Below are 20,651 nucleotides of genomic sequence, written 5' to 3' on the forward strand. Positions count from 1 at the left end.
AGTGCGCAAGGAGCCGGCCGGATTCGAACCCAGGACCATTCCCCCTTAAGTCCAGTGCAAATGCCACTACACCACCAGCCAAACAATGTCATTGAATCAGACGAAAATTTTGCGACGTTGCAGCTTGTGTCATCTTGCTGTGCTCAGGCAGACAGCTGTGTTTTCTTTTTTTTAAACTTTTTTTATTGTATTTCAAGTAGTTACAAAATAAAAGTAGAGAAAAAAAATGTATATTACCCATCCCCCTCCCCTTAACCCCTCCCCCCAAGCATCCCTATAGAAAAAAAAGAGAAAGAAAGAAAGAGTGCCTGGTTGTTGGAAGATCCCCACATGCTCCACGGAGTTCGTAATAACTTTAGTATATATATTTATTTCTTTCCCCAAATAACGAATTATTTCATCTTCGGAGCATCTGTATATTTAATTCTGTCTTTTGTAAATAAGACAGCTGTGTTTTAAATAAGCTGTGTTTTCTAATTTGCAACAGAGACTATACTACAAAAGTGTTCAAGAAGATACAGAGAGCACTGGAAGAATCTCAACCCCTCTCTCTGTTTTTTTTTCTACAGACAATAAATTATTAACCCCAACCCCAACAGTAGACTGAACTTCAGGAATTAGCTTTCTCTACTCGCTTCCTGCCTTTGACTGACCCACTTCTATTTTAACATTTCAGTAGGATTTCTTATTGTCTCACCCTTCTCATTCAGTTCACCCCGAGCCTCCACGTCTCCTTGTCTGTGAGTTTCTGTTCACGTCGCAGGGAAGGCAGCTTGCGGATTCGGTAAAGGTGACGGAAGACACCACTACAGGTAAGTTTTTAACTATTTATCAACAAAACAAGATAAGCACTAAAACGTTCAAACTACAGAGCTACTCTCACAGGCCCTCCATCTGCAGCACACATCCAAAAGCCCAAGCCTTACCATCAACCAAGGGGTCAACAGACCTTAGTTTGGGACCTCCCACCCAGCACTGTTTGAGTGACCCAGAGGGAGCCAGAACTCCATGCACGCTACATTTATATGCTTTTTGGTTTCTTCCCCCTTGATGCACCATCAATAACTCTCTCTGAGACGTGAAGGCGAGATATCGGCTTTTTTTGACTGGAAGAAAGAACGAGCAGTGGTTGACCACCATACTACAACCTGGAGACAGAGAGGCCGGGCTCAGACCTCAATCGCCTTTATACCGGGGTCTGTGGGAGGAGCCACAGGAGCAGTCAGCAGGAGGCGTGTCCAGACAGGTGTATGTAGTTCACCACACCCCTTCCTTTCCAATCCTGAAGAAGGGTCTCAGCCTGAAGCATCCACTGTTTAGTCAATTCCATAGATGCCTAATCTGCTGAGTTCCTTCTGCATGTTGTGTGCATTGTTTTGGATTTCTAGCCTCTTCAGAACTTCTGGTGTTTATATGGTGGTGATATTTTGACGCTGGATGCCGATACTGTGGTGCCAGAAGCTGTGTCAATGGAAGGATTGCAGAATTCTTCAATAACTAGCACAGCCGGCACGGCTTTCTGCCAGCAGATAGCGGGTGCAGTTTGCAAAGTAGACCCTTCACACTACAGTTTATTTTTAACTTCCTGCTGGAGGTAAGAAGAGAACGGACAATTAGTGGATCCCTCTGTAATCTAATAACTAACACGCACTGGCCACCAGAAGGGAATGGAATGCTGAAATGATTATTCATTTATTCGTTTGTTTGTTTGGTCGACTATTTGCTTGGCGATATACCACAGAACAAGCCCTTCCCGCCCAATGAGTCGCACCACCCAGCGGCTGACAAATTTAACCTTGGCCTAATCACAGGAAAGTTTACAATGACCAATTAATCTACTACCCGGTAGGTCTTTGGACTGTGAGAAACCATGTGGTCATGGGGAGAACGTACAAGCTCCCTACAGTCAGTGGTGGGAATTGAACTCGGGTCACTGCTGCTGTAAAGCATTGTGCTAACCGCTGTGCTACCATGCCACCCCTTATGGACAAAGCAATAATGATTCACATTGTCTCAAAGGTGATGACAGGTATTTCAGACAGCTGGAGAGTTCGTAGGGAAGGTAGGCATAGATAAAAGAGACAATGACACACTTCAACAACTCTGGGCCTGTACTCACTGGAATTCAGAAGAACGGGGAAGGGGAGGAATCTCACTGAAACCTATTGAATGTTGAAAGGCCTCAATAGTGGACGTGGAGAGGATGCTTCCTATGGTGGTGGAGTCTAAGACCAGAGGACAGAGCCTCAGAATAGAGAGACATCCATTCAGAATGAGGAGGAATTTCTTTACCCAGAGAGTGGTGAATCTGTGGAATTCATGTGGAGACTGAGTCTTTATGTATATTTAAGGCGGAGGTTGACAGATTCTTGATTAGTCAGGACATGAAGGGATATGGGGAGAAGGCAGGAAATTAGGACTGAGAAGGAAATTGATAGGCCATGATGAAATTGCAGAGCAGACTTGATGTGCCAAATGTCCTAATTCTGCTTCTATATTTTATGGTCTTATGGTCTAACTTTGGAGAGTATACACAGAGGACTCTATGATCTACAAGCTGGTCCAAAGGCCACACACTGAGGCGGGCGTCAAGTGCTGCTGGAAGATCATCGGCACAGGGGAAGATTCTCTTTGGTCTGCCTGGAACTTAGTGTGCCAGCACTTTGAGATGCCTGCAGGGGAATCCTGCCAAATCAGACAGACCAGGATGCAGGAGTACGTGCTGAGGAACGTGGTGCAGTTATCACAAAGGCTCTGTGGGAAAGAACCGCAGTCTAGGCTCCATCCACTAATGGACATGAAAGGTGGGGATACCCCTCAAACACTGAAATGGTGTCTCACCCCCAAGGGACACATGGGGGTGGATGGTCCAATTACTTCAAATAAAAACTATTGAAATATTGTCCACAAGTATAAAAAAAAGTAAACACGTACAAACAAGCTGGATGAACTCAGCAGGTCGGGCAGCATCTGTTGAAAGGAGCGGTCAACGTTTCGGCCCAAGACCCTTCGTCAGGACTAAAAAAACGTTTTGCTCTGTGTTTATTCCTTTGTAGATAATTCTTTATTACTAGGAACAAAGTTAATTTTTGAAATATAAATTTGGAGAGTGGAGCAATAATTGATGAGGAAATAGACAGGGCTCCTGATTCATCCATGGGAAAACCCAGATCATTCATTATATGCAATTTAAGTACCTCTCTGGGTTTCACAGGAGGTGGCTATTCATTTGCAGACAACCCCCACCTGTTTCTGTCCAACCCTATTGATGAATGAAACTACCCGTTGAGAAAATTTACTCATCGCAATGTTGACACTAAAATTAACACATTCTCAGCGAGCCAGGGAGGGCTCAAAGGAATTGCCAGATCTCTCATAAAGCTCTCAGCAGGGTATCCAACTATCCTGTTGTGCTTCCCCTGCATAATATGTTATCAATTTTATTTCCTGTTTTAATTACCAAAAATACAAGCAAAGTAAGCTGATAAATTGTATTTAGAGCAAAACTGCAGGTTCAACAAATAGACTGAATTTCTTTTTTGATTAGTTACACAGAGATTGCAGGCTGTGCACTTCCAGCAACATTTTCAATTAATTATAAGAGCACACTAGTGTGTCCAGTCACACTATGATGCACGTAGACAGAAGGAGAGCCTCTCCACTATTTTAATTGATACTGAGCTTTCTTCTTATTCATTTTCTGGCTGGCAAACCTGCCAGTTAATACATATCTCTCATTCCTCAAAGTGCTTGACTTGAAGATGTTGAGTGGAAGTTCCCCCTCATATTAGAATCTAAAATCAGGAAACAAGGTTTCAGAATACAGAATCATCTATTTAATTGGACAAGGAGGAATATCTTGGACTATAAAAACTTAAGACATAGAAGCAGAATTAGGCCATTTGGCCCTTCAAGTCTGCTCTGCTGTTCCATCATGGCTGATCTATTAACCCTCTCCTGCCTTCTCCCTGTAGTCTTTAACAACCTTAATAATTGAGAACCTAGCAACATCTGCTTTAAATAAACCCAGTGACTTGGTCTCCACAGCCATCTGTGTGGCAACAAATTCTACAGACTCAGCACTCTCTGCCAAAAAAAAACTTCCTCATCTCTGTTCTAAAGGGTGTGCTTCTATTCTGAGACTGTACCCTCTGTTCCTAGACTTCCCCACTATTGGCAGCATCCTCTCCATATTCACTCCATCTAGGCCTTGCAATATTCAGAAGGTTTCAATGATATGTCCCCTCATCCTTCTTAACTCTAGCAAGCACCTTCTCTGAGCATGTTGTGACTCTTTGGAATTCTCTGCCCTAGAGTTGTGAACGCAGCCCAGTCCAGCTTGGAAATCAGCGACTCTGTCCACACTTCCTGCTGCTAGGGAAAGCAGCCAATGTCAACAAAAACCCCTCCCTCTCCCTCCTTCTACTGGGCAACAGATACAAAAGCTTGAAAGTACATACCATTAGGCTTAAGGGCAGCTTATATGCAGCTGTTATAAGGCTCTTGAATAGATCGCTCATAGGCTGATTCCACAATCAAACTTTCAGCAGTGCGCTGGCAATATTGGAACCCAAATGCAGAGGAAGGACAGACTCTGATGTAGAGACAGCGATGCGAGTTCATTCATAATAATTCCAAAAGCACATCAGGAACTTGGTCGAGCAACACAGCAAACGTAACATTCACAAAACTAGGACCCTGCAACTAGTGCAAAACAGATGTTCACTTAAATAGCACAAGTAACACGATATCTCCAGGCATATCAAAATAAGCTTAATAAGCCTAACCAGAAAGTACCAGGAGACCACAACACAAAGAGCAAGTAGCTCCAGAAAAACACAAAAACTCTTAACAATTAACGACTTGCATTGGACAACAATTAACCAATTCAGGTGCTCTGAAAGAGTTCAATGCTCTCCAGTGCCCCATTCAGACCAAAGACAGACAGACAGACATAATTTATTGATCCCGAGGGAAATTGGGTTTCGTTACAGCCGCACCAACCAAGAATAGTGAAGAAATATAGCAATATAAAACCATAAATAATTAAATAATAATAAGTTAATCATGCCAAGTGGAAATAAGTCCAGGACCAGCCTATTGACTCAGGGTGTCTGACCCTCCAAGGGAGGAGTTGTAAAGTTTGATGGCCACAGGTAGGAATGACTTCCTATGACGCTCAGTGTTACATCTCGGTGGAATGAGTCTCTGGCTGAATGTACTCCTGTGCCTAACCAGTACATTATGGAGTGGATGGGAGACATTGTCCAAGATGGCTTGCAACTTGGACAGCATCCTCTTTTCAGACACCACCATCAGAGAGTCCAGTTCCACCCCCACAACATCACTGGCCTTACAAATGAGTTTGTTGATTCTGTTGGTGTCTGCTACCCTCAGCCTGCTGCCCCAGCACACAACAGCAAACATGATAGCACTGGCCACCACAGCCTCGTAGAACATCCTCAGCATCGTCCAGCAGATGTTAAAGGACCTCAGTCTCCTTAGGAAATAGAGACGGCTCTGACCCTTCTTGTAGACAGTCTCAGTTTTCTTTGACCAGTCCAGTTTATTGTCAATTCGTATCCCCAGGTACTTGCAATCCTCCACCAAGTCCACACTGACTCCTTGGATGGAAACAGGGGTCACCGGTGCCTTAGCCCTCCTCAGGTCCGCCACCAGTCCTTAGTCTTTTTCACATTAAGCTGCAGATGATTCTGCTCACACCATGTGATAAAGTTTCCCACCGTAGCCCTGTACTCAACCTCATCTCCCTTGAAGACACACACTCAACTATGGCAGAGTCATCAGAAAACTTCTGAAGATGGCAAGACTCTGTGCAGTAGCTGAAGTCTGATATGTAGATGGTGAAGAGAAAGGAAGACAGGACAGTCCCCAGTGCTGCTGACCACTCTGTCTGACACACAGCGTTGCGAGCGCACGTACTGTGGTCTGCCAGTCAGGTAATCAATAATCCATGACACCAGGAAAGCATCCACCTGCATCACTGTCAGCTTCTCACCCAGCAGAGCAGGGCGGATGGTGTTGAACGCACTGGAGAAGTCAAAAAACATGACCCTCACTGTGCTCGCCGGCTTGTCCAAGTGGGCGTAGACAAGGTTCAGCAGGTAGACAATGGCATCCTCAACTCCTAGTCGGGGCTGATAGGCAAACTGGAGGGGGTCTAAGTGTGGCCTAACCATAGGCCGGAGCTGCTCTAGAACAAGTCTCTCCAGGGTCTTCATGATGTGGGAGGTCAATGCCACCTGTCTAAGAGTGTCTTAAAAAACCCTATTGTATCTGTCACTGGCAGTGCATTCCATACACACACCACTCTCTGTGAGGAAAAACTTAGCTCTAACATTCCCCCTGTACCCAGATCCAAGCACCTTAAAACTACGCCTCCTTGTGGGGCCAGTCCAGCTTCAGTTGCTTTATGTAATATGGCTGCTCCGTCATGGGGTCTAGCCTCTCCACCATCAAGGAAATCTTCAGAAGGCAAGGCCTCAAAAAGGCAGCATTAAGGGTCCCCACCACCCAGAACATGTCCTCTTTGCATTGCTAATCATCAGGAGGTACAGGAGCCTGAAGACACACACTCAATGTTTTAGGAACAGCTTTTCCCCCTCCGCCATCAGATTTCAGAACAGTCCATGAACACTGCCTTACTATCTTGCTCTCTTTTTGTTCGCCTTTTTTTTATACATTTCTTATTGTATCTTACAGTGGTCTTTTCTACGTACTGCACTGTACTGCTGCCAGAAAGCAACATATTTCATGACATTTGTCATTGATAATAAAACTGATTCTGCTAAACTGGCTTGAAATTTGACCCAACTGCTGAATTTCACGCTATGGCCCTTCCAGCCTAGCTAAAGATAAATACCTTTAGTTTGACTTTGGTGTCACCTGTGGCCAAATTAGGCAAAAAAAAAACACAATGGGCATCTGTCCAAAGAGTGCCACAGGTAAACTAGTTATCTTTTTAATGGGAATTCGATGCAGTTGTTATGGGGAGGAGGGGGTGGTGGGGGCAGGTTATACTTCTAGGAAATGGTCCACATTGCAATTTTCCTGAACTCAAAGCCACATCATCTGGGGAGGTGACAAAAATACTTCTCATGTTAAATTACATACTTCTCTATCACAAATCCCATGAAAAGACTTTCATTTCAAATTTCAGATCTTTGAGTTGTGATTTGAGCGTTCCGGAAGTGGGGGGGAGTGGGGGGTGGCCTCTGTAACCTGAATGGCTTGCCTGCGGCTTGACAGCCTGGTTCACAGATCCAGCTTTCCTCCCGCATCCCGTTGCCCCTGGAATGCAGGTGAGTGGTGGAATCTGAGTGGAGGGTGGGGGAGGATGATGGAGTAATGAAGGCTTAGTACAAATGTGCCATTGATGGGTGACAGAGACTCAGGGGCTATTTCTGTGCTGCCTCTGCCCCCAGTAATCTCTGGTGAATGCAGGAAAAGTTTCCCATGATTGGAGTATCTGGAATCTGTGATGATCGTCTCAAAATTAGAGATTCGTAGTGTGTGACCTCATGGACACCAGGAACTCCAACAGTTCCACAACCATCTAAACAACATACATCCAAACATTCAATTCATAATGGAAGTAGAGATGAATGATTGCCTCCTGTTCCTGGACACTCTAATACAATGTAAATCGGACAATAGCCTCGGACATGGCATCTATCTGAAACCCTCTCGCACGACTTATACCTCAACAATAACAGCCACCATCATGCCTCCCAGTGTAGAGCAGTACTTCCTACTTTGATTAATTGTTGAAAACTGTTTCGGACCAGGAAAGTCTCCACAAGGAAATAAGACAATTACGCACAACGTTCCTACAGAATAGCTACAAGGTGAAGGAAATCAATCGGGCCCTTAGAAAGGCTGATAGAAAAAACCAGGAAACCTAACAATGGGGAGGAGACTGTCGCTACTGCCTGTCTTCCCTACATTTCCACAGAATTCGGAAGGATCACCAGGATCCTGAAGAAATACCAGATTAATACCATCCACAAACCTGTAAGGAAGTTCAAATCACAGCTTATGTGGGTCATAGGTGGCCTGAGACTCAGGTCGGCTGGTGTTTTACAGGATTCCCTGTGAATGCGGAGCAGCATATATCAGTCAAGTGGGATGCATGGTGGAAACCCGCATCAAGGAGCACAGGAGCTGTATCAGTTTGAGTTACCTGGAAAATCGGCTGCAGCAGAACAGTGCATTTGTAATGCCCATTGGATTGACTTTGATGGCACAAAACCACTGTACTGCACCAATGGCTTTTGGGACCTGGCGAAGGGAGCTGATGAACTAAAACCAGGGGAAACGAATTTTAAGAAACATGAAGTAAGAACATTCAAGTAGGAAACATTCTACCTAAGAACTGGAATTCAATTGTAAGCAAAGTGGGACAGCAGAAACTTGATTGGATAAGGACCAGCCAATCAGGAGGAGCAGACGTCAGATATAAATACCACCAGACCAGACATGTCTAGGCATCACCCCTGATGAAGATGGTAGAGTTTGCCATTGAAATGTCAGTTAAAGTCGATACCTGTACCCAGCCGGAAGCCTGAGAAGGGTTTGTTCATCACATGGGCTGTGAAAGCACTAAATCTTTTTTTAACAGATTAGTAATTCAGCCCAGAGATAAAAAGGGATTTCTTCACCCTGAGGGGGGTAATAGACCTTTGCAATTCTCTAATTCAAAGGCCTGTGGAAGTTCACTCACTAAGTAGATTTAAAACAAAGGTCATCTTACACAAAATGCTGGAAGAACTCAGCAAATCAGTAGCATCTGTGGAAATGAGTAATCAGTTGATGTTTTGGTCTGAGACCCTTCTTCAGGGCTGGACAGGAAGAATAAAAATATGGGGGTGGGGAAAGGAGGATAGCTTGCAAGTGACAGGGAAGCCAGGTGGGCAGGAAAGACAAAGGGCTGGAGAGGAAAGAATCTGACAAGACGGTGGATCATGAGAGAGAGGGAAGGAGAAGGGAATCCAGAGGGAGCTGATAGATAGATAGATAGATAGGTAGGTGAGAATAAGTAAGAGGTCAGAGTGGGTATAGAAGAGGAAAGGGGAAGGAAATTTTTTTTAGCAGAAGGTGAAATTGATATTCATGTAATCAGGTTGGATGTTACCCAAATAAAATATGAAGTGTACTTATGAAGGTCAGTTTATTCCCTTAGATATTGAATGAATCAAGGAAACAGGGTTAGAATGAGGTTGGAACAAGAAAATGACACTGAGGGTTAAGGATGAGCCATTATCTAATCAAAGGATCTAAAAAAACATCAAAAGTGAAAAGCATTTAAAAAAACTAGAGATGAAAATCTGAAATAGAAAAAAGGGAAATGCTGGAAACACTCAGCAATTCAGGCAGCAAACAGAGAAACAGAATGGACATCTTGTGTAAGAGGCACTTCTCAGAACTGGGAAAGGGAGGAAATGAGTTACCTTTGAGGAGAGGGAGGCAGAAGGCTGCACAGTCAATTTTAAGTGTGTTTGAAAGTCACTTCCATTTACTGCCGCTGTAAGTGATTTGGATCCGAGCTAATGACTTGTGTTTTGTTGAAATGTTGAGGTAATGTCACAATAGTTGTTATTTTAATTAGCTTCAAAGACTAAAGAGTGCTGCCACAAGAAAGCAGTGTCCATCATCGAGGAGCTCCACCATCCAACCCATGCTCTATTCTTGCTGCTACCATCAGGACTGAGGTACAGGAGCCTTAGGTCCCACATCACCAGGTTGTGTAGCAGTTAATATCAGGTTCCCAAACAGCATCACTCACTGAACACAACCTATGGACTCACTTTCAAGACTCACTTTCAAGCACTCTACAACCCATGTTCTCAGTGGTGGTGGCATCCGTCGGTCTCGAGAGACCATGGATCTGCGCCTGGAGTTTCCAGGGCGCAGGCCTGGGCAGGGTTGTATGGGAGACCGGCAGTTGCCCAAGCTGCAGGCCTTCCCCTCCCCACGCCACCGATGTTGTCCAAGGGAAGGGCACTAGGACCCATGCAGCTTGGCACTGGTGATGTCGCACAGCAATGTGTTGTTAAGTGCCTTGCTCAAGGACACAAATACGCTGCCTCAGCTGAGGCTCGAACCAGTGACCTTCAGGTTACTAGTCTGATGCCTTGCCCACTAGGGCATGCGCCAACACAGTTCTCAGTATTACTTTATTTATTTACTTTTTGTATTTACAGCTTGTCTTCATTTGCACATTGGTTGTTTGTCAGTCTCTGGGTGTAGTTTTTCATTAATTCTATTGTACGTCTTTGTTCTACTGTGAATGCCTGCAAGAAAATGAATCTTGTGGTGACACATACATACTTCAATAATAAATTTAATTTGAACTTTGAAGATGGAAAGAGAAGGATATAAAATGTAGGAATGGGCTAAAATGTGTCATATGGAATTCAATATCAGCAAATACTTACTGTGTTTTTAAAAAAGTAATAATTACCCAAACAGGGCCCGTAACTATAAAGGATCTGTATGCCCAGATTTACAGCACATTAAAGTTATATCTCTAGCTAATAAGATCATAAAAAAGCTAATGGAATTCAAGGTTTTATTATGGGAAGTTGAGTATTAAAACTAAGCAGTAATAATGGACCTATATAAAATCCTAACAGGACCTTAGTTAGTGTCCTAAATACAAGAGATTTGGTTGATGCTGGAAAACTTTAGCACTACACTCAAAATGCTGGAGGAACTCAGAAAGTCAGGCAGCACCTATGGAGGGGAATTAATACTTGACATTTTGGACAGAGATCCTTCATCAGAAATCTATTGTTATTTATCAGACTTCCAGACACAGAGTCTGCGAGAAGGTTGGGTAACGATTTACCAGAATCAGCCTGGCATGTGGAAGCACACATACAAAAAGACATTCATTGGCTCTATTTCAACTCATCAGGGACTGCAGCTGTTGGAGCTGCTGTCTCAAGGGGCAGCTCAGCCCGAATTTGCAGAAGCCAGAGGTCAAAGTTCAGAACTCAGCAAGTCTGAATGTAGATACCCACAAGTCGAAGCTCAGAGTTCAGTGAGTACAGAGAGAGAATCCTGAAGGTCAAAGACTGAAATCAGCAAGTATGGAGGTAAAGACCCATAAGATGAAGCCCCGGGTCTGTTTCTCTGGAGGTCAAAGACGTGATACTGCAAGTCGGAAGGGTCCAGGGCCCCGGAGGTGGCCTGTCTTGGGGTTGGAGGCCTGTCTGTGTCTGTAAGAGGATTGTTTTGCTGTTGTTGTCTCATTTTGTTTTGCTGTTGATGTTGCTGTTGCTGCCTGCGTGGTTCCACTGAAATTGTGGGCATGCTATGTTGATGCCAGAATGTGTGAGGGCACTTGCCCCCAGCCCCTGCACATCCTTGGCTGTGTTGGTTGTTAACGCGAGCGATGCATTTCTCCGTACGTTTTGGTATCCATGTGATATATAAATCCGAATGTGTGGAACCAGTGAATGGAGTTGTCAGCGGAGGGGAGAAAGGGTTACTAGGCTCACTTGCCACATACATTTGGAACTCTAGGACTCACTTGCTTTTGTAAGAGGGTGAGAAGTCATATTGGGGTACTTGCCCATGGCCCAATTTCACTGGTCCTCTATGCTCTTTTTGTCAGGCAGTATGGTCAAGTGGATGAGTATTTGAATCATTGAAGTACAGAAGGCTACAAGCTGAGGTCTGGAAAGTAGAATTAGTATACAGTATACAGGAATGATGGAGTGGACAGTAGAGCTACAAAAATATAATGTAGCTACAATGACCTGGATTCAATTCTGACATCTGGTACTATCTCACATTCTCCCGGTGACTGTGAGAAATTCATCAGGGTCTCAGCCTGAAATGTTGACATTCTGTTTTATTCCTCTCCATAGATGCTGCCTGGCCTGCTGAGTTTCTCCAACACTTTGCAGTTGTTGCTCTGGATTTCCAGCATCTGCAGAATCTCTTACATTTATGCACTGTGAAAATCTCTCCACACACGCCAAAGATGTGGACTGAAAAGTTAGTTTGGCCTTTATAAGATGCCCCTATTGTGGGTGGTAAAGTCAAAGGGGAGTTGATGACAATGTGGGAATGTGGGCTTAGCGTTGGATTAGTGCAGATGGGTCTGATACCTGGTGTAGATATTGTTGGATAAGGAACTGGAATTGGTTCATTATTGTCACATGTACTGGGGTACGGTGAAAAGCTGAAGTTGCACACACTGTTCAAAAAAATCAATTGAAGTTCAAGTATATTGTACATGTGTACACCGCCAAATGAAACAACGTGCCTCTGGACTAGGGTGCACAACACAGTACAGATAACTTCCACACAACACATAAAGTAATATATCCACAAATAAATTAGCAATTAATAAGGTTCATTTACATCACATTAAAGCAAAAGCAGTATAACACTATATGATGAAACCTGGGTGGTGGCGGACAGTTCAGCAGGCTCACGGGGAATAGTCTCTTTCCCATTCTAACTGTCCCTGTTCTAATGCTATGGTATGTTATGCAGTGCATTCAGGTGGTGAAAAATAAAGCAATAGCAGAATGAAAATTACTTGTTACGGTTATGGAGGAAGTGCCACGCAGGTAGACAATAAGGTGCAAGGCCATATCGAAGTGGAAAGGCCTCATTCTGTGGTCTCCAGAATTCAATCAGAATGGCAGCCAGGGCTCAGGCACTGTGTCTGGAGATCTTCCCTCCGGGATGTCCCTGACAGGATTGACAGGAAGTGTCAGCGGCAGAGCTTGGCCTCTGACAAAGCTGCCAATGCTTTTAAAACTAACAGCCACAGACCTTTAAAAATTCAAATGGAATAATAAATACAAAATAAAAGTCTTAAATCGGATTTAAATCAAGAAAGCATTTAATTTTATATCCTTTCTAAGATAAAATAATTTTAAATACTGGTGCAGCTGCCAGAACTACTGCCTCATCGTTGCAGTGACCTGGGTTCAATCCTGTCTTCTTTTGCTCATTGGTTGTTTGTCAGACTTTGTCCGTTTATGAATAGTTTTTCACAAAACTCTATTGCATTTAGTTTTTCCTGTTAATTCCTGCAAGAAAATGAATCTCAAGGTAGTATATTGCATTATGCAGTGTACAAACTTTGATAATATATTTACTTTGAGTTGCTGTCTGTCTGGAGTTGCATATTCTCACAGTGACTGAGTGGATATTCTCTGAGTGTTCTGGTTTCTACCCAAGTTCTAAAGACTTGTTTGTTTGGTAAGTTAATATATATATATATATTTTTAATGTATTTATTTGTTTGTTTGTTTGTTTATTTTTTAATTTAAAGATACCATGCAAAACAGGCCTTTCTTGCTCAATAGGCTGCACCGCCTAGCAGCCTACCTTTTTAACACTAGCCTATTCAAATGACAACTTGCAATGACTAATTAACCTCCAAACCAGAACGTCTTTGAACTACTGCTACTAGAGCCAAAAGTATGAAGATTATCCAGTTTAACACATTGCTAGAGAGTTGGTGTAGGAGAGAGGGCATCAGATTTTTGGATCATTAAGCTCTCTTCCAGGGAAGGTGGGGCCAGTAGGGAAGGGATGGTCTGCACTTGAACTGAACGGAGATTAATATCCAAGCAGGAAGGTTTGCTAGTACTGTGGGGAATGGGTGGGCTTAAACTAGAGTTGCAGGAAGATGGGAACCAAAGTGCCAGAATAGATTGTGGAGACGGATGTTCAAAGTCAGGAATCAAAAGGCTGAGCATGGTGTGAACAATGGCGTGAGCTGCGTACATTTCAGTGCAAGAAGTATCATAGGAAAGGCGGATGAGTTCAAGGCACGGATCAACTGATGGAATTATGATATTATTGCCATTAGTGAGACTTTGTTGCAGAAGGAGCAGGACTGGTAGCTCAATAATCCAGAGATCTGTGGTTATAGGCATGACAGAGTGGGAGGGATTAAAAAAGGTGAGGTGGTGCTATAAGTCAGGGAAAATGTCAGGACAGTGCTCCACCAGGACAAACTGGAGAACTCACCTAGTGAGGTGCTATGGGCAGAACTAAGAAATAAGAAAGGTATAAGCACGTTGATAGGGCTATATTATAGACAACCCAACAGTCCTAGCGATTTAGAAGAACAAATCTGAAAAGGATCACAGACTGTTGCAAGAAGCATAAGGTTGTTATAGCAGGTGATTTTAACTTTCCATATATTGACCGAGACCTCCATACTCTAAAAGGACTAGGTGGAATAGAGATTGTCAAATGTGTTCAGTAAAGTTTCCTTAATCAGTTTGTAGAAGTCCCAATGAAAGAGTGTGTGATACTTGATCTGCTGTTGGGGAATGACGGAGGGCAGGTGACAGCAGTTTGTGTTGGGGAACACTTTACATCTAGTGATCATAATGCCATTAGTTTCAAAGTAAATAGACCAAACAATGAGTCTGGTCCTCAGGTTGAGATTCTACATTGAAAAAAGGCCAATTTTGATGGAATCAGTAGGAATCTGGCAAGTGTGGATGGGGACAAGCCGCTTTCTGGCAAAGTTGTACTTGGTAAGTGGAAGACCTTCGAAAGCGAAATTTTGAAAGAACCAAGATTTTATGTGCCAGTTAGAATAAAAGGTATAGATAACGGGTGTAGGGAACCTTCCTTTTCAACAGGTAGTAAGGCCAAGGTTCAGACCGAAAAAGGAGGTGCATAGAAGGTATAGGCAGGTAGGAACAAATGAGGTGCTTATGGAGTATAAGAAATGCAAGATAATACTTAAGAAAGAAATCAGGAGGGATAAATGAAGACATGAGATTGCCCTGGTAGACAAGGTGAAGAAAAATCCAAAGGGATTCTGCAGGTACGTTAGATGCAAAAGGTTTGCAAGAGACAAACCTTCCTCTGGAAGATCAGACTGGTCATCTATGTGTGGAGCCAAAGGTGAAAGGGGAGATCTTGAATGAATTCATTGCATCTATATTTACTCAGAAGAGGGACACAGAGTCTACAGAAGTGAGGCAAAACGGCATTGACTTCATGGACCCTATAGAGATTACAGAGAAGGAGGTGTTTGCCACCTGCAGGCAAATTAGAGTGGGTGTATCCCTGGGGTCTGACAAGGTGTTCCCTCGAACCCTGCGGGAGGCAAGTGCACAAATTGCAGAGGCTCCAGCAGAGATATTTAAATCATCCTTAGCAACAGGTGAGGATGTTTTGAGGATAGCAAATGTTGTTCCACTGTTTAAGAAAGGCTCAAAGAGTGAACCAGGAAATTATTGGCTGGTGAGCCTGACATCAGTAGTGGGCAAATTATTAGATGGTATTCTATGGGACCAGACATATGAGCATTTGTATGGGCATGTACAGATTAATAATAGTCAGCCTGACTTTGTACGTGGTAGGTCAGATCTAACCAATCTTATAGAGGAAGTTACCAGGAAAGCTGATGAAGACAAGGCAGTGGATATTGTCTACATGGACTTTAGCAAGGCATTTGACAAAGTCCCACATGATTGGTTGGTCTAGAAGGTTCAGTAGCTTGGCATTCAGGATGAGGTAGTAAATTGGATTGGACATTGGCTTTGTGGGAGAAGCCAGAGAGTGGTAGTAGACGGCTGACTGGAGGCCTGTGACTAGCACAGTGCCACAAGGATCTCTGCTGGGGCTGTTGTTGTTTGTCATCTATGTCAATGATCCGGATGATAATGTGATAAATTGTACCAGCAGGTTTGCAGATTGGGGGTGTAGTGGTCAGTGAGGATGACTATCAGTAGACTATTAAGGTATGCAGCAGAATCAGGACCAGCTGGGAAATGGGCTGAAAAATGGCGGAAAGAATTTAATGCAGACAAGTGTGAGGTGTTCCACTTCAATAGCACCAACCAGGGTAGCTCTTACACAGTGAACAGAAGGGCTCTAAGAAATGTGGTAGAACAGAGGGATCTGGGAATACAGGTCCATAATTAATTGAAAGTGGCAACACAGGTAGATAGGGTCATAAAGAAAGCTTTTCCTACATTGGCTTCCATAAATCAAAGTAATGAGTACAGGAGATGGGACATTATGTTAAGGTTGTATAGGAAGTTGGTGAGGCCTAATTTGGAGCATTGTATGCAGTTTTGGCCACCTACCTACAGGAAGGATGTAAATAAGTTTGAAAGAGTGCAGAGAAAATTTACAAGGATATTGCTGTTACTGGAGGATATGAGTTATAAGGAAAGATTGATAAGGTGAAGACTTTATTGATTGGAATATAGAAGATTGAGGAAAGATGTGATAAAGGGATACAAGATTATGAGGGTGGCATAGACAGGGTAAATGCATGCAGGCTTTTTCCACTGAGGTTGGGTAGGACTACATCTGCAGTCATGGGTTAAGGGTGAAAGGTGAAAAGTTTAAGAGGACTATGAGGGGAAATATCTTCACTCAGAGGGACGTGAGAGTGTGGAATGAGCTGTCAGTGCAAGGGGTGCATGTGAGCTCAATTTCAATGTTTAAAAGAAGTTTGAATAGGTAACTGGATGGTAAGGGTATGGAGGACTGTGGTCCCAGTGGCACGTCAGTGGGTGTAGGCAGTTTAAATAGTTTGGCTCAGACTAGATGGGCTAAAAGGCCTGTTTCCGTTCGATACTTTTCTATGACTCTTTGACTGGGAGGAAACTGGAGCTCCTGGAGGAAATCCACATGGTCACAGAGAGAACAAACAAACTCCCTATTGACAGCACTGGAACTGAACTTCTGAACTCTGATACCGAGCTGCAATAGTGTCTCTCTAGCCACTACACTACCACAACGTTCAATTGTCCCCAGCACAGAGGGCTCCATAACCAGCTAGGTTTGGAGCTTTCATTCATTCAAGGCTGCCATTGTGGTACCAGGAGTAATGATTAGATTAGATTAGCTTTATTTGTCACATGTACATTGAAACATCAAACCATACAGTGCCTTGAAAAAGTATTCAGCCCCAAACCCTTTGTTCACATAAATGAATACTGCAACCAGGGATTTTGCATCTTCTAAGTGACATTTTGCTAAGTCTTGCTGGGGAAGGATATTATATCTTTTTAGCAGTACTTGTGCTGTAAATCTAATACTGTGCGTCAGCCAGGTAACACCATCCCTACTGTAGAGTACTCTCATGGAAGTTCCAGGAGTCTCCCGCATATTGTTCGCGGCTCCCTGATGCCCGCAAATTATATACGATATCCCGGAAATCGATTTTTTGAGAGCAAGTGAGAGAGAGAGAGAGAGAGAGGGGGGGGAGAGAGAGAGAGAGAGAGAGAGAGAGAGAGAGAGAGGACAGAGAGAGAGAGAGAGAGAGAGAGGGAGGGAGAGAGTGACAGAGAGAGAGAGAGAGAGGGGGGGGGAGAGAGAGAGAGAGAGAGGACAGAGAGAGAGAGAGAGAGGGAGGGAGAGAGTGACAGAGGGAGAGAGACAGAGAGCAGAGAGAGCAAGTGGAGCTATCAGTTTTCTCTGTGGGCGAGCTTTACAGTTGGCCTCTCTCTCTCTCTCTCTTTCATTGTCCATCAACAGTTTAGCGTCCTGCAGCGCCATGGCAGAGTGCTCCAAAAAAAGAAAATATAAAACGTACTTCACCCCAGACTACACTAAAGTGTACCCCTACCTAATAGTAAAGCTATTTGCATTAGCATTTAGCTATTACCATTGAGACTGCCAACAAAATACTCAACAAGGAATATATATGTGTGTGTGTCTAAATAGTTTCAATATATGATCAAATAGATTGTTGTGTTCTTTCATAGTCAAATGTCCTGTATACATACACCCTTGGAAATTGACTGGGGGGGTGGTATATGGGGTTGCAGGGGGTGGGGGTGGTGGTGCTACCTCCCTGAAATGAGTTTTTGCAGGGTGGGATGTCTGAAAGTATGGTGGAGGTAGCATCATCCTATGGGGATGCTTTTCAGCAGCAGGAACTGAAAATCTGGTCAGGATTGATGGGAAGATAAATGCTGCTAAATACAGAGAGATCCTGGATAAAAACCTACTAGCCTCTGCCAGAAAGCTTAAACTGGGGAAGAAGTTTGTCGTTCAGCAGGATAATGACCCAAAGCACACAACCAGAGCAACCATTGAGTGGTTTCAAATAAAGAAATCTGACGTCCTTGAGAGGCCCAGTCCAAGTCCTGACCTTAACCCAATCAAACGTCTCTGGCGAGACATCAAGGTTGCTGTCTGCCACCACCCCCCAACTGACCTAGCACAGCTTGAGCAGTTTTGCATGGAGGAAAGGGCAAAGTTTACTCCATCACATTGTGCAAAAATGATAGATTCTTATCCAAAAAGACTGCTGGCTGTAATAGCTGTGAGAGGTGGTTCGACTAAGTTCTGTGCAAAGGAGGAATGAATATTTTTGAACTTCTGACATCTCAGTTTTTGAATTTTTAGATTTTCATGCTTTACAATTTTCCCTGTTTTAGGGTTCTACTGTGAATATAAGAGCAAGTGATTCACAAATAAAAATTCTCAGTTAAATCGATCAAGATCCCTGGTTGTAATACTCATTTATGTGAACAAAGGGTTGGTAGCTGAATACTTTTTCAAGGCACTGTACAATGAAATTCATCCTTTGCATCAACAACCAACACAATCCAAGTATGTGGCGGAAACGGCCCACAAGTGTCAGTCTTGCTTCCAGCACCATGCCCTCAGATTACTAACCCTAAGTTTACTTCTTTGGAATGTGGGAGGAAACCCACATTGTCAGGGGGAGAATGGACACACTCCTTAAAGACAGCAGTGAGAATTGAACCCAGATTGCTGATCGCCGGTGTGATAAAGCATTACTCTAACAACTCCACTAGCATGCCGTCTGTAAAGGAGAAAAAACAGGGAAATGGAGTCCAAGCCGAAGATCAGAACAGCCGTGCGCTTATTGGGCTCCCCGGTGTAGCTTCTTGAGGGCACACACCCAATACAGGCTGGACTCCGCCGGAGGCAAACGGATAAGAAATCCGGTGTCGAAAATTCCCACATCCCACCCCTCCCCCAGCAGTCCCAGTTATGGCTGCCTTGCAGAAGTGGCTCAGTTCTATTTTCTGAGCCATTCTGCTGATCTCCTCCTGGCCCTGAAAGCAACAGAGCCCCAAGGAACCCATTTTCTATTCACTCATTGAAAGTTGGCAGGAGGTACCTCAGTGTACACGACGTGATATTAAATTAATGACAGCAAAATCAACACCCATTTCATACTTTGCTGTTTAATATGTGAAACATGATGCCAAAAATAACTGACACAAAAGATGAACTTCAAATGACTATAATTTCACAATGGCTTTGATTTGAGCATTATGTTTAAATACAACCATGTGAGCTAGGAGCAGAATGTTTCATTGTTTGTACATACATATAATAAGCAATAGTTCTCAGCCCTTTCATCTCTACCATTCAAGGGCTGACACATCTCGCACACGCAGAGAGGTCTGTAAGATTTACAGAAAGGGATGGGGTAGGAATGCTTTTTGTGATTCACTGTGAATCATGAAGATTGCTACAGATCACTGGCTCTGTTATCCCCGGGCCATTTGCAGCAGCTCAGAGAAGCAGGACAGGCGACGTAGGAAGCTGCCTACGGAACACAGTTCTCTAGGAAGGAGAACATGAGAGACAATAATAACTGAATGCTCTTGCTCAGCAGGTACCTAATCACTTGTGGAGGAAGGCTCTTTTAAAGGGTTACCACGTTCCCGAGCAACAAAGCTGGCTGCTCTGATTTATTTTGGTACAATGATTTGCAAGAAGAAAAAGAGAATGGGAATTTGTTCTCTCAATGTTCTCATACCATCACATCTGAAAATATTCAAGTTTATTTTCTGCTTAAGTGCTGAATGCTTGGTCAGTGTGACATTGTGGACTGGTTTTGATTGCCTGATGTGTTAATCTATTTTATTTATTTGGAGATACATCATGGTAATGCAGCGGTGGTTGATTGTGTCATTCCTATGCTACTCAGTTGTCCGCTCCCGAATGGGAGGAGTTCCCATACAGTACTAGCAGCGTTGTCAGTAAAGTTGAGTCGAGTGTCCTGCATGCTGGCATCCCGGTGTGCTCTGCACTATCCCTCAACAACAAGCACAACAGGAGACAGGCCCTTCTGGCCCAATAAGCCCATGCCACGCTATTACACCCACGTGACCGATTAACCTACTGACTCGGACATCTTTAAAACGTGGGAAGAAACCGGAGCACAGAGGAAAACCACGTGGTCAAAGGGACAATGTACAAACTCCTCACAGACAGCGGCGTAACTGAGCCTGAGTTGCTGATGCAGTAATAGCATTTTGTTAACCAATATGTTACCATGTGTTTGGGAAGATATTTCCCTGATTTCCATCCATCCTCTTGGGGCTGGGATATTTTGTCCCTTGGAAGGGTGCAGTGAGTTGAGGGGAAGGAGGTGCATGTTCTTGATGACCCCTGAGAGCAATGTTTGTGCACAGGATACCATGCCTTTACCTTCTCTCCGACCCAATCAGCCAATCCATTTCTGATATGGCAACAAGCCTAGATTGAACATAGAATAGCACAGCACAGTATAGGCCCTTCAGCCCACAATGTCGTACTGATCAATACAAACCTACTCCACAATAAATCTGGCCTTTACCTCCTACACGGCCCAAAACTCTCCATTTTCCTTATATCCGCATGCCTGT

At 43.7% G+C, this 20,651-nt stretch overlaps 1 protein-coding gene across 1 annotated transcript in view; it reads left to right on the top strand.

Moving 5' to 3' along the window:
• The first annotated feature begins 391 nt into the window (after positions 1 to 391).
• The window catches only part of gfra4a (GDNF family receptor alpha 4a), a 277,708-nt gene continuing 257,448 nt past the window's right edge, over positions 392 to 20,651 (top strand). Inside the window, exon 1 of the mRNA XM_059965707.1 lies at positions 392 to 812. The gene's annotated coding sequence lies outside the window, so the exon portion shown is untranslated. The remainder of the gene's footprint in view (positions 813 to 20,651) is intronic.

Source organism: Hypanus sabinus, chromosome 3 (genome assembly GCF_030144855.1).
Source record: "Hypanus sabinus isolate sHypSab1 chromosome 3, sHypSab1.hap1, whole genome shotgun sequence".
Lineage (NCBI taxonomy): Eukaryota > Metazoa > Chordata > Chondrichthyes > Myliobatiformes > Dasyatidae > Hypanus > Hypanus sabinus.